The sequence below is a fragment of the Brachyhypopomus gauderio genome, chromosome 12 (genome assembly GCF_052324685.1).
Source record: "Brachyhypopomus gauderio isolate BG-103 chromosome 12, BGAUD_0.2, whole genome shotgun sequence".
NCBI lineage: Eukaryota > Metazoa > Chordata > Actinopteri > Gymnotiformes > Hypopomidae > Brachyhypopomus > Brachyhypopomus gauderio.
In genome coordinates this window covers 398,399-411,264 of record NC_135222.1, presented here as the reverse complement: position 1 = coordinate 411,264, position 12,866 = coordinate 398,399, and the positions used below count along the sequence as shown (strand labels likewise).

The window sequence follows — 12,866 nt, the reverse complement described above, 5'->3', positions numbered from 1 at the left end:
ACTCCGAGACGCTCAGTCGAATTTCACGCCTTGCTTGTGTGCCTTCTGTGGTCGAATCCAAAACACGACACGCATCATTCATCTGTATAATTGATCTAGAGCTAGGCAGTTTAATCACATGTCGACAGATTTCATTGGACTTCACCACTTTTTTTTGTCCTAAATTTCTTGGAACATTACATTGTTGGCATTACACAACAGTGAAAGTGTCTGATCTACTCCATGTACAAAATTCAATAACAAAGAAGAAGAAAAAAAAGAAAAAAGAAAATTATTATACTGTAGCCATTGCACAAAATATACAACTCTACCGGATCAGTGACCTGCTCTTTTTAGGAAAGAGAAGTGTACACCTTTAGAACTGAGAACTACTTTTCTAAAACAAGCTTAGATATCAAGATCTAAAGCTTCCAGGAAACACTAGGTCAAAACTATGCAACAGTTAGGATGGACAGTTTTGGGGGTGCACTAGCTTGTTAAAGGTGCTTATGAAATTAAAGAATAAAGGCAGTACAATACAAAGTCACTTGTAATTAGGAGTAAAGCCACAGAGAATTTTGGTAATGGTTCCACCAATAAATAATTTACTTTAATACCATCCTATGTACAAGTCTAATCCCGGTTGTTCTATAACAGAACCATTTAAGAACTATTTAAGATATATATTAAAAAATATATATCAAACTCTATTCCAGAGAACCCATTTAAATGTGCCTTACGAGTAGAGAGCCGAGTGGATGTGGAGGGGAGGAATATATTTGAACATGTGACAGAATCCTTGGATTAAAAAGATTTCCCCCATTCACAAATTTTTCTGAGCTTTAAAGTTTTGGTGCTCTGAGCAACTTTCACACAAGCAAAGTGAACCTGAATCCACCATAGATGCTCCCAACACACGGTGGGCTGTACAGTACAGAATGAGCCATCGAACCCCCACACTGTCTAATAAAACTGAGAGCAGGGGGAATGTTACCTGCTGCTTGAGCAGAGGAGGATGGCTTCATCTAGTCTGAGCCCAACTGAAATCTGCAAAGGGAACTGGGAGCAGAAGGCACGCCGTCATTGACCAGTTGAAAGTGAGAGGAGGTGAGACAGGCTGTGGAGGCTGTGGTGAGACAGGTAGAGGAGGCTGTGGTGAGACAGGTAGAGGAGGCTGTGGTGAGACAGGTAGAGGAGGCTGTGGTGAGACAGGTAGAGGAGGCTGTGGTGAGACAGGTAGAGGAGGCTGTGGTGAGACAGGTAGAGGAGGATGAGGTGGGAATCGCAAGCTCGCCTCAAGCTTGGTGGCATTCTCATTTCCAGAAACAAAAAGACAGACAAAGGGGGAGTGGGTGTACGCGCGCACACACACACACACACACACACACACACACACACACACACACACACACCCCTCTGTGTCCTCCAGCACAGGACAGAGTATGGCGGGTGGGTGTTGTCTGCGTGATGATCCTTAGAGCCCCCTAGTGGCTCTCTAAGCAAATTACAGCTAATGCATTGGCCTTCTGCCAGAAGGCCGCATCCACGGCACACCCAGGCCTGCCCGGATGAGGGCTTACGGATTTCAGATAGAGGATCACAGGGTTGCTTGAACACGGTTCGCTGGGAGAGGCTTCTCGTATCTACCGTGACTCAAACACACCAACATAGCCAGTCCCAAACAGCCCTGCCTCACAAATCACTGAAGCAGGTGCCGGTCCGATCTAAAAGGAGTCTCCAGCCCATCACATTCAGGTCCGGGCCTTAAGGCCACAGGTCCACGGGAGGAGAAGAGGTCGGGGGTCATACGAAGACTTTGGCGAGGGCGTCGGCACCGGTAGCCGATGTAGCACTTGGTGGGGTGGAACACCACGTCATGGATGGACTCCTCCAGCTTCTTGCGGTGGGCCGTGAACTCCTGGACGCACGTCTTGCTCTCCATATCTGTCATGTTTGTAGTCGTCGCCATCACCTCTGCGATGTGTCCTTATAGTTGAGGTTTTACTGGATGTGCCATTAGGATCGCATACTTGGGGCTTCATCCGTGATCTGATCATTTGAGTAATATCATCTGCTCTTCGTTTAGGTTTCGAGAAGCCATCAGCGATCCAAAGAGCAAACAAATAATAAAGGGGAGAGATGTAATTGCTCAGTACGTTTCTCAGCTACTTTTGACCTCTTGTCTTTCTGCCATGTCTTTCTTATAAGTGATCTTATTTTCAAAACGCAGCGATACGTATTTATATTACCGCCGAGAGTGGCTTCCCTATTTAAGCTGAAATATCTTCCCGTTCCTCTCTCCAGGTCGCAGTCCGGTAAAACGGCGACGTTTTGCATGTCGGTGCTGCAGTGTCTGGACATTCAGGTATTTAAAGAGGTTTTTTTTTCTGAGTGGCTAACTTTTAATGTAAATGTACTGTAAACGTACACAAGTGGCTCTTCAATGCTTTTCATTTGCTCACTTCATCCTCTTATCCCTGCCCCAAAAGGTTCATGAGACACAGGCACTAATTTTGGCTCCAACTAGAGAATTGGCTGGACAAATTCAAAAGGTTAATGTTTAAAGTACATTTGTTTAAAATACATTGGGTGCATTTATTGGTGTCAAACCACCTTCCACCAAACGACTTGCACAAGTGTCTCATTGTAGTGTCTCTTGTACTGATCTGCATTATAGGTTCTTCTCGCTCTGGGCGACTACATGGATGTCCAGTGCCATGCCTGTATTGGTGGCACAAACGTGGGTGAAGACATCCGGAAGCTGGTTGTTGGAAGCACGTTGTAGCGGGAACATCTGGCAGAGTGTTTGGTGAGTTCATTGTTGGGATCTTAATTTGGATGTGCTTCGTGTCACCACTAAGGTGAGTATGAACTTCATTACCCTTCCTCTCTTAGATATGATCCGCAGGAGAAGTCTGAGGACCCGTGCTATTAAAATGCTGGTTCTCGATGAAGCTGATGAAATGCTCAACAAAGGTATGGACTCTAGATAAAAAAAAAAACAAAAAAAAAGATGGGCTGTCGGGCTCATGACTGGAGAGTCTTGAATGAAACGGACTCTGGGTGCTGAATTGCGTTTGTCTATTCCCTCTCTGTGTTTAGGTTTTAAAGAGCAGATCTATGAGCAGATCTATCCGGTACCTGCCTCCTGCCACTCAGGTGTGTCTGATCAGTGCTACCCTGCCACACGAGATCCTGGAAATGACAAACACGTTCATGACAGACCCCATCCGCATTCTGGTCAAGCGGTAAGAATAAAATGTCTGCTTGCACTGTACCTAATTCAAGAGCACTAATAGGTTTGTGTATATGTGTCACTTACATTTTAAAATTTAAATTCAGCTCGATGGGCATTAATGTAAAATTCTCTGCACTGTTTGCAGTCATGAGTTGACGCTGGAGGGTATTAAGCAGTTCTTTGTAGCTGTGGAGAGGGAAGAGTGGAAGTTTGACACACTGTGTGACCTGTATGATACTCTTACCATCACACGGTCATCTTTTGCAACACCAAACAGAAGGTCAGTATCACACGCTCTCTCACTCGGACACTAAGGGACTCAGTACAAGACTCGAATGTTCTACATATCTTCGGTTACCCCTGATTTACTAAAAAAAAATTATTTAAAAATTAACTATTTAAATTTTTTGAGGTGGACTGGCTGACTGAAAAGATGAGAGAGGCAAACTTCACGGTGTCCTCTATGCACGGAGACATGCCGCAAGGGTGTGGCCATCAACTTTGTGAAAAATGATGACATCCGCATCCTTCGTGACATTGAGCAGAACTATTCACACCAGAGACATGAACTCTCTTCAGCAAGATCACAGCCTCCAACATCTTTCAAGCAATTCCATCACATAAACCAAGCCGTTTGGGCTAGTGTAATTGTTTCTATCATTTAGTTTACCTTGCCTTGTGTCTGTTTATGTGACTGTACAGTCATTGTCACACCCACCATGTGTGTGTGTCGCCCTGTCATTTATGCCATTCATATATGTGTTTTATGTGTAAGTTGAATCACAGCAAACGTTCCTGCATATAGAGCATGTGTGCTGCAATATTCCACACACCACAATTATGTCTGTCATCCTTTTAAGAACGCACTTGTCTACCAACTTTTACTCCAGTGCAAACCACAATATAGCAAATTGCACATGTTTAATCATTTATTAAGCTGATTAGTCTTTGCAATACATTATTCTTATCATTCTTCCGTCATGCAGCTAGGCTACTTCCGTTATGCTTTCCATTCCACAATCTATAGTCTTAAAGAATTCAAATTCCTGCCGCACGACATTCAGAGTCGCCTGCTTCACAACTCGTCTACAAGCACAGAGGTGCTTGACTCTGGTAACGTTATTTACATGTGGCAAGGGCAGCATATTTCTCCAGCAACTTCTTTAGGGTTTGGCTAGGACCACTGTAAGAGACCATTCTCTGCACTAAAGAGTCACAAGCATGTTTTTACAATGACAATGATTGCCACCTTTCATGACACTTTTAAAGCCATCTGTGTTGAAAATCGTGGGCATGTCTCTAAGCAGCCATGTCTCAACACAGAGGATACTTCTCCAAAGCTCATCCATACCAGAGACATGAACTCTCTTCAGCAAGATCACAGCCTCCAACATCTTTCAAGCAATTCCATCACATAAACCAAGCCGTTTGGGCTAGTGTAATTGTTTCTATCATTTAGTTTACCTTGCCTTGTGTCTGTTTATGTGACTGTACAGTCATTGTCACACCCACCATGTGTGTGTGTCGCCCTGTCATTTATGCCATTCATATATGTGTTTTATGTGTAAGTTGAATCACAGCAAACGTTCCTGCATATAGAGCATGTGTGCTGCAATATTCCACACACCACAATTATGTCTGTCATCCTTCTAACACTGGAACTCCTGAGATTTCAAGGTTCTGAGGACATCACCCCTCCTTCTCCTGCCCAATTAGCAGGACCATACATATGTTAATTTCAGAGCAAGACAGGAGCAGAAAGACAGGCAGGAGCTCTGTGGCAGGAGCTCTGTGGTGCACCAGGTCTAGTCTGTGTGCAGTGTGTGTGCACCAGGTCTAGTTTGTAGTCTAAAATAAATAAATAAAGTTTAGCCCTGTTTCGGCGTTATGTGTGAAGCGCTACATATTGACATAAGTATTATTTAGAGCGGTGAACCATTATCATTAGCGTGGTATTGGCGTTATGTATGAAGCAAGCGTCTCAGATTTTCTTGTGCATGCACTTCAATAGCGCCACACATTTACATGGCTGAACCAACCATTATCACGGGTCCATATTGTTCCCGTGAAACACATTATCATTAGCGTGGTATTGGCGTTATGTATGAAGCAAACGTCCCAGATTTTCTTGTGTATGCACTTCAATAGCGCCACACATTTACATGGCTGAACCAACCATTATCACGGGTTCATATTGTTCCCGTGAAACACATTATCATTAGCGTGGTATTGGCGTTATGTATGAAGCAAGCGTCCCAGATTTTCTTGTGTATGCACTTCAATAGCAGCAACAAAGTAATAAAGGTATAGTAAAGTAATATTTATTTTTACATTTACTTATTTTTACTCATACAGCATAGTAACATAATATTTTTTTGCAGTGTTTATGCTTGTGTTTGACTGATATTTCGTTTGTGTAAATAAGATATTTCGTTCATGTAAATAACTTAGCGTCATTTATTTATTTTTACTCATACAGCATAGTAATATAATATTTTTTGCAGTGTTTATGCTTGTGTTTGACTGATATTTCGTTCGTGTAAATAAGATATTTCGTTTGTGTAAATAACTTAGCGTCATTTATTTATTTTTACTCATACAGCATAGTAATATAATATTTTTTGTGTTTTCTTGTGTTTGACTGATATTTCGTTCGTGTAAATAAGATATTTCGTTTGTGTAAATAACTTAGCGTCATTTATTTATTTTTACTCATACAGCATAGTAATATAATATTTTTTGCAGTGTTTATGCTTGTGTTTGACTGATATTTCGTTTGTGTAAATAAGATATTTCGTTTGTGTAAATAACTTAGCGTCATTTATTTATTTTTACTCATACAGCATAGTAATATTATATTTTTTGCAGTGTTTATGCTTGTGTTCGACTGATATTCACGGATTGCCGTGAACCATTATCACGGGTCCAATCAACTTTTATTGTTCCCGTGTATGCAGGGGATTAGCCCGGTTTCGGTTTCGGCGTTATGTGTGAAGCGCCACCTATTATAATAAAGTATAATTAGTATGCGCTGTTGTGGGTGTGTTCTTCAGAGTCATGATAAAAGCTGAAACCCAAAGGCAGGCGACTTACATTTTCACTACTATCCTGTGTGGAGACGACGCAAAACACCATGGCAAGACAGAGGACGTTCACCGGTCAAGAAGTTGCGGCTTTGCTGACCAACGAGGACTGCTGTGAGTCCGATGCGGGAGAAGGACCCTCCTGTTTTTTGACCAGCGATTCATCCGATGAAGAAAGAAGCAGTACATCGGATGAGGTACAACAGAGCCCTCCAAGGAAGAGACGGACACAGGCTGACACCACACCTGCACCAACCGTACGGGCAAAAGATGGAACTGTTTGGGAGAAGGTTGGCATCGCACGCTCTCGTGTCAGCAGCTGTTCGCCTAATTCAACATTTGTTGAGCCGTCCGGGCCTACAGAGCATGCAAAGGTATAGTAACTTCATATTTCTTTCCAGTGTTTCTGCTTGTGTTTGAATGATATTTAGTACGTGTAATTTACCTAGCGTCATTTGTTTACTTTTACTAATACAGCGTAGGATCACAAGCAGACTGCAGAGTTTTCTGTGTTTGCTCGACATGGAGATGCTGCGAATCATCACAGACTGCACTGTCCATGAAGCCCGCAGAACAGACAGCAGCTGGAGTTTGTCGGTCAGCGAGTTTATGGCATTCGTAGCAATCCTATTTCTACGAGCAGTCCTCTGTCCAGTTGGAGCGATGTCGGACTGTTGGTCGGCAAAATATAACATGTACTTCTTTGTATTTGTTCTTTGCAGTGCGCCGTTGACATCATGGACCAGAAGGCGCGTGCATACACAGTGCGCGCAGGAACACGCCGGTGGCCCGTTGCAGTGTTTTATAACATACTTGACCTGGCAGCGATGAACGCGCATGTTTTGTACACGGCATGTACGGGGTCCACAGAGAGTAGGAGAGTTTTTATGTGTACTCTTGCTGAGGAACTCCGTCTTCGTTTCCTACAGGAAAAGGAGTTGAAGAGAACGCCACGTCCTTCGCCTGCTCCTGGAAAGAAGACTACGTGTCAGGTGCAGACAAACTGCAACCGGAACCACAGCATAACCCCGTGCGCTGCATGCGGCAAGTACACCTGCCGCAAGTGTAGGGCAGAGTGTCCCTGGCTGTGTGGCAACTGTGTACCTAAAACTACATGAAGGTACGTCGATAAGTATATTTATATATATATGAATGAATTAATGTTTCAATTTATATAGCGCCTTATCTAAATACCCAAGGCGCTTTACAATTGTTAACACAGCTACGTTACAGACAACCAATCACACACACATATATATACACACACACTATTATTTGAACATAACCAAAAATCTCTTCTCTTTCTGTTCCACAGTCGCACATCATGAAACCCGGTGTCACGGTCTGCCCCGCATCTCCTGCCATTTCATGTCTGTTTCCGTGTTAGTCCTCTGTTTATTTCTCGTCGTGGTTGCTGGTTATTTTTCTCATGGTTGCTGGAATTGGATTCCCGTTCTGTTATGACCCATGCCTGTGATATTTTCACAGAATCAATTTATACATGAATGAATTCGTTCTAAATATAACATGTACTTCTGTGCGTGCATACACAGTGCGCGCAGGAACACGCCGGTGGCCCGTTGACCTTGGCAGCGATGAACGATGAACCTGCCGCAAATGTAAGAAAGAGGGTCCCTGGCTGGTACACATGAATAAATTCGTTCAAAATATAACATGTACTTTGTTCTTTGCAGTGCGCCGTTGACAGACATCATGAAGGTGCGTGCATACACAGTGCGCGCAGGAACACGCCGGTGGCCCGTTGCATGCAGCGAGTACACCCTGGCTGTGTAGCAACTGTTGGCTACAACTACATGAAGGTACGTTGATAAGTAGGCCTACATACGTAACACCACATATGTTACGTATTTTTGTCTTCTGAAAGATTTTATTCAAAATGTAAGGTGTACCTTGAATTGTTCTCCACAGCATCAACGCGTGTGTTGCATGCGGCAAGTGCATCTGGCGAGTACACCCTCAACTTCAAGACACCCTCAACTTTCTTGACATTCCACTTCAAGAAACCCGGAATAGACATCCATGTTTGATCAAAATAAAGTTGTTTTACAGCACATGAATTTGTTCTTCCTGTCTTTTCCTCTCCTTTTCCAGTCTGCTGTTTAGATCACAACATTTATCAGCCATATATATAATTGCGCCATATAATTTCTTAGCTTTTCAAACGCGAATTCAAACGCGGAAACAGAAAGTGTAACAAATATTATATAGTGTAGTAAATATACAAAGAGCTTCAAACAATATACAAAGAGGTTCAGACAATTTTATTTATTTTTATTGTTTGACGGGACTCATTTGAGAAACTCTCTACGTGCGCTTGAATTGTATCTTTTGAAACACGAGTCTACAAAATTTCCGCTGTTTGTTGTAGGATCGGTAACATATACAGTCTGCTTGTTTGTAACCAAGTTTTTCGTGAAGTATCACGTTTGGTGCCTTGTATGAGCTTGGAGGTGAGCCGCTTGTGCTTTGGCAGGCGTATGAGCTGGGGGTGAGACGCTTCCACCGCATTACCAAGACAATGGGCGTTAATCTCTTCACAGCAGGGGAGTGGGCTACATGGACCTTACTAAGCCTTGCGAAAATTTTCGCGGCCGTCGGGTTCCTAGTGCTAAGAACGCACTTGTCTACCAACTTTTACTCCAGTGCAAACCACAATATAGTAAATTGCACATGTTTAATCATTTATTAAGCTGATTAGTCTTTGCAATACATTATTCTTATCATTCTTCCGTCATGCAGCTAGGCTACTTCCGTTATGCTTTCCATTCCACAATCTATAGTCTTAAAGAATTCAAATTCCTGCCGCGCGACATTCAGAGTCGCCTGCTTCACAACTCGTCTACAAGCACAGAGGTGCTTGACTCTGGTAACGTTATTTACATGTGGCAAGGGCAGCATATTTCTCCAGCAACTTCTTTAGGGTTTGGCTAGGACCACTGTAAGAGACCATTCTCTGCACTAAAGAGTCACAAGCATGTTTTTACAATGACAATGATTGCCACCTTTCATGACACTTTTAAAGCCATCTGTGTTGAAAATCGTGGGCATGTCTCTAAGCAGCCATGTCTCAACACAGAGGATACTTCTCCAAAGCTCATCCATACCAGAGACATGAACTCTCTTCAGCAAGATCACAGCCTCCAACATCTTTCAAGCAATTCCATCACATAAACCAAGCCGTTTGGGCTAGTGTAATTGTTTCTATCATTTAGTTTACCTTGCCTTGTGTCTGTATATGTGACTGTACAGTCATTGTCACACCCACCATGTGTGTGTGTCGCCCTGTCATTTATGCCATTCATATATGTGTTTTATGTGTAAGTTGAATCACAGCAAACGTTCCTGCATATAGAGCATGTGTGCTGCAATATTCCACACACCACAATTATGTCTGTCATCCTTTTAAGAACGCACTTGTCTACCAACTTTTACTCCAGTGCAAACCACAATATAGCAAATTGCACATGTTTAATCATTTATTAAGCTGATTAGTCTTTGCAATACATTATTCTTATCATTCTTCCGTCATGCAGCTACGCTACTTCCGTTATGCTTTCCATTCCACAATCTATAGTCTTAAAGAATTCAAATTCCTGCCGCGCGACATTCAGAGTCGCCTGCTTCACAACTCGTCTACAAGCACAGAGGTGCTTGACTCTGGTAACGTTATTTACATGTGGCAAGGGCAGCATATTTCTCCAGCAACTTCTTTAGGGTTTGGCTAGGACCACTGTAAGAGACCATTCTCTGCACTAAAGAGTCACAAGCATGTTTTTACAATGACAATGATTGCCACCTTTCATGACACTTTTAAAGCCATCTGTGTTGAAAATCGGGGGCATGTCTCTAAGCAGCCATGTCTCAACACAGAGGATACTTCTCCAAAGCTCATCCATACCAGAGACATGAACTCTCTTCAGCAAGATCACAGCCTCCAACATCTTTCAAGCAATTCCATCACATAAACCAAGCCGTTTGGGCTAGTGTAATTGTTTCTATCATTTAGTTTACCTTGCCTTGTGTCTGTTTATGTGACTGTACAGTCATTGTCACACCCACCATGTGTGTGTGTCGCCCTGTCATTTATGCCATTCATATATGTGTTTTATGTGTAAGTTGAATCACAGCAAACGTTCCTGCATATAGAGCATGTGTGCTGCAATATTCCACACACCACAATTATGTCTGTCATCCTTTTAAGAACGCACTTGTCTACCAACTTTTACTCCAGTGCAAACCACAATATAGCAAATTGCACATGTTTAATCATTTATTAAGCTGATTAGTCTTTGCAATACATTATTCTTATCATTCTTCCGTCATGCAGCTAGGCTACTTCCGTTATGCTTTCCATTCCACAATCTATAGTCTTAAAGAATTCAAATTCCTGCCGCGCGACATTCAGAGTCGCCTGCTTCACAACTCGTCTACAAGCACAGAGGTGCTTGACTCTGGTAACGTTATTTACATGTGGCAAGGGCAGCATATTTCTCCAGCAACTTCTTTAGGGTTTGGCTAGGACCACTGTAAGAGACCATTCTCTGCACTAAAGAGTCACAAGCATGTTTTTACAATGACAATGATTGCCACCTTTCATGACACTTTTAAAGCCATCTGTGTTGAAAATCGGGGGCATGTCTCTAAGCAGCCATGTCTCAACACAGAGGATACTTCTCCAAAGCTCATCCATACCAGAGACATGAACTCTCTTCAGCAAGATCACAGCCTCCAACATCTTTCAAGCAATTCCATCACATAAACCAAGCCGTTTGGGCTAGTGTAATTGTTTCTATCATTTAGTTTACCTTGCCTTGTGTCTGTTTATGTGACTGTACAGTCATTGTCACACCCACCATGTGTGTGTGTGTCGCCCTGTCATTTATGCCATTCATATATGTGTTTTATGTGTAAGTTGAATCACAGCAAACGTTCCTGCATATAGAGCATGTGTGCTGCAATATTCCACACACCACAATTATGTCTGTCATCCTTTTAAGAACGCACTTGTCTACCAACTTTTACTCCAGTGCAAACCACAATATAGCAAATTGCACATGTTTAATCATTTATTAAGCTGATTAGTCTTTGCAATACATTATTCTTATCATTCTTCCGTCATGCAGCTAGGCTACTTCCGTTATGCTTTCCATTCCACAATCTATAGTCTTAAAGAATTCAAATTCCTGCCGCGCGACATTCAGAGTCGCCTGCTTCACAACTCGTCTACAAGCACAGAGGTGCTTGACTCTGGTAACGTTATTTACATGTGGCAAGGGCAGCATATTTCTCCAGCAACTTCTTTAGGGTTTGGCTAGGACCACTGTAAGAGACCATTCTCTGCACTAAAGAGTCACAAGCATGTTTTTACAATGACAATGATTGCCACCTTTCATGACACTTTTAAAGCCATCTGTGTTGAAAATCGTGGGCATGTCTCTAAGCAGCCATGTCTCAACACAGAGGATACTTCTCCAAAGCTCATCCATACCAGAGACATGAACTCTCTTCAGCAAGATCACAGCCTCCAACATCTTTCAAGCAATTCCATCACATAAACCAAGCCGTTTGGGCTAGTGTAATTGTTTCTATCATTTAGTTTACCTTGCCTTGTGTCTGTTTATGTGACTGTACAGTCATTGTCACACCCACCATGTGTGTGTGTCGCCCTGTCATTTATGCCATTCATATATGTGTTTTATGTGTAAGTTGAATCACAGCAAACGTTCCTGCATATAGAGCATGTGTGCTGCAATATTCCACACACCACAATTATGTCTGTCATCCTTTTAAGAACGCACTTGTCTACCAACTTTTACTCCAGTGCAAACCACAATATAGCAAATTGCACATGTTTAATCATTTATTAAGCTGATTAGTCTTTGCAATACATTATTCTTATCATTCTTCCGTCATGCAGCTAGGCTACTTCCGTTATGCTTTCCATTCCACAATCTATAGTCTTAAAGAATTCAAATTCCTGCCGCGCGACATTCAGAGTCGCCTGCTTCACAACTCGTCTACAAGCACAGAGGTGCTTGACTCTGGTAACGTTATTTACATGTGGCAAGGGCAGCATATTTCTCCAGCAACTTCTTTAGGGTTTGGCTAGGACCACTGTAAGAGACCATTCTCTGCACTAAAGAGTCACAAGCATGTTTTTACAATGACAATGATTGCCACCTTTCATGACACTTTTAAAGCCATCTGTGTTGAAAATCGGGGGCATGTCTCTAAGCAGCCATGTCTCAACACAGAGGATACTTCTCCAAAGCTCATCCATACCAGAGACATGAACTCTCTTCAGCAAGATCACAGCCTCCAACATCTTTCAAGCAATTCCATCACATAAACCAAGCCGTTTGGGCTAGTGTAATTGTTTCTATCATTTAGTTTACCTTGCCTTGTGTCTGTTTATGTGACTGTACAGTCATTGTCACACCCACCATGTGTGTGTGTCGCCCTGTCATTTATGCCATTCATATATGTGTTTTATGTGTAAGTTGAATCACAGCAAACGTTCCTGCATATAGAGCATGTGTGCTGCA

General features: G+C 42.5%; 1 long non-coding RNA gene and 1 pseudogene across 1 annotated transcript; both read left to right on the top strand.

Annotated features, from left to right (window-relative positions):
• Positions 1-1,928: 1,928 nt before the first annotated feature.
• Positions 1,929-3,777, top strand: LOC143528410 (eukaryotic initiation factor 4A-III-like; annotated as a pseudogene).
• Positions 3,778-6,781: 3,004 nt separating this feature from the next.
• Positions 6,782-8,350, top strand: LOC143528495 (uncharacterized). Its single transcript, XR_013134479.1, has 3 exons — positions 6,782-7,919; positions 7,995-8,120; positions 8,230-8,350. It is a non-coding gene; the product is annotated as an uncharacterized LOC143528495 (long non-coding RNA).
• The last annotated feature ends 4,516 nt before the right edge of the window (positions 8,351-12,866 follow it).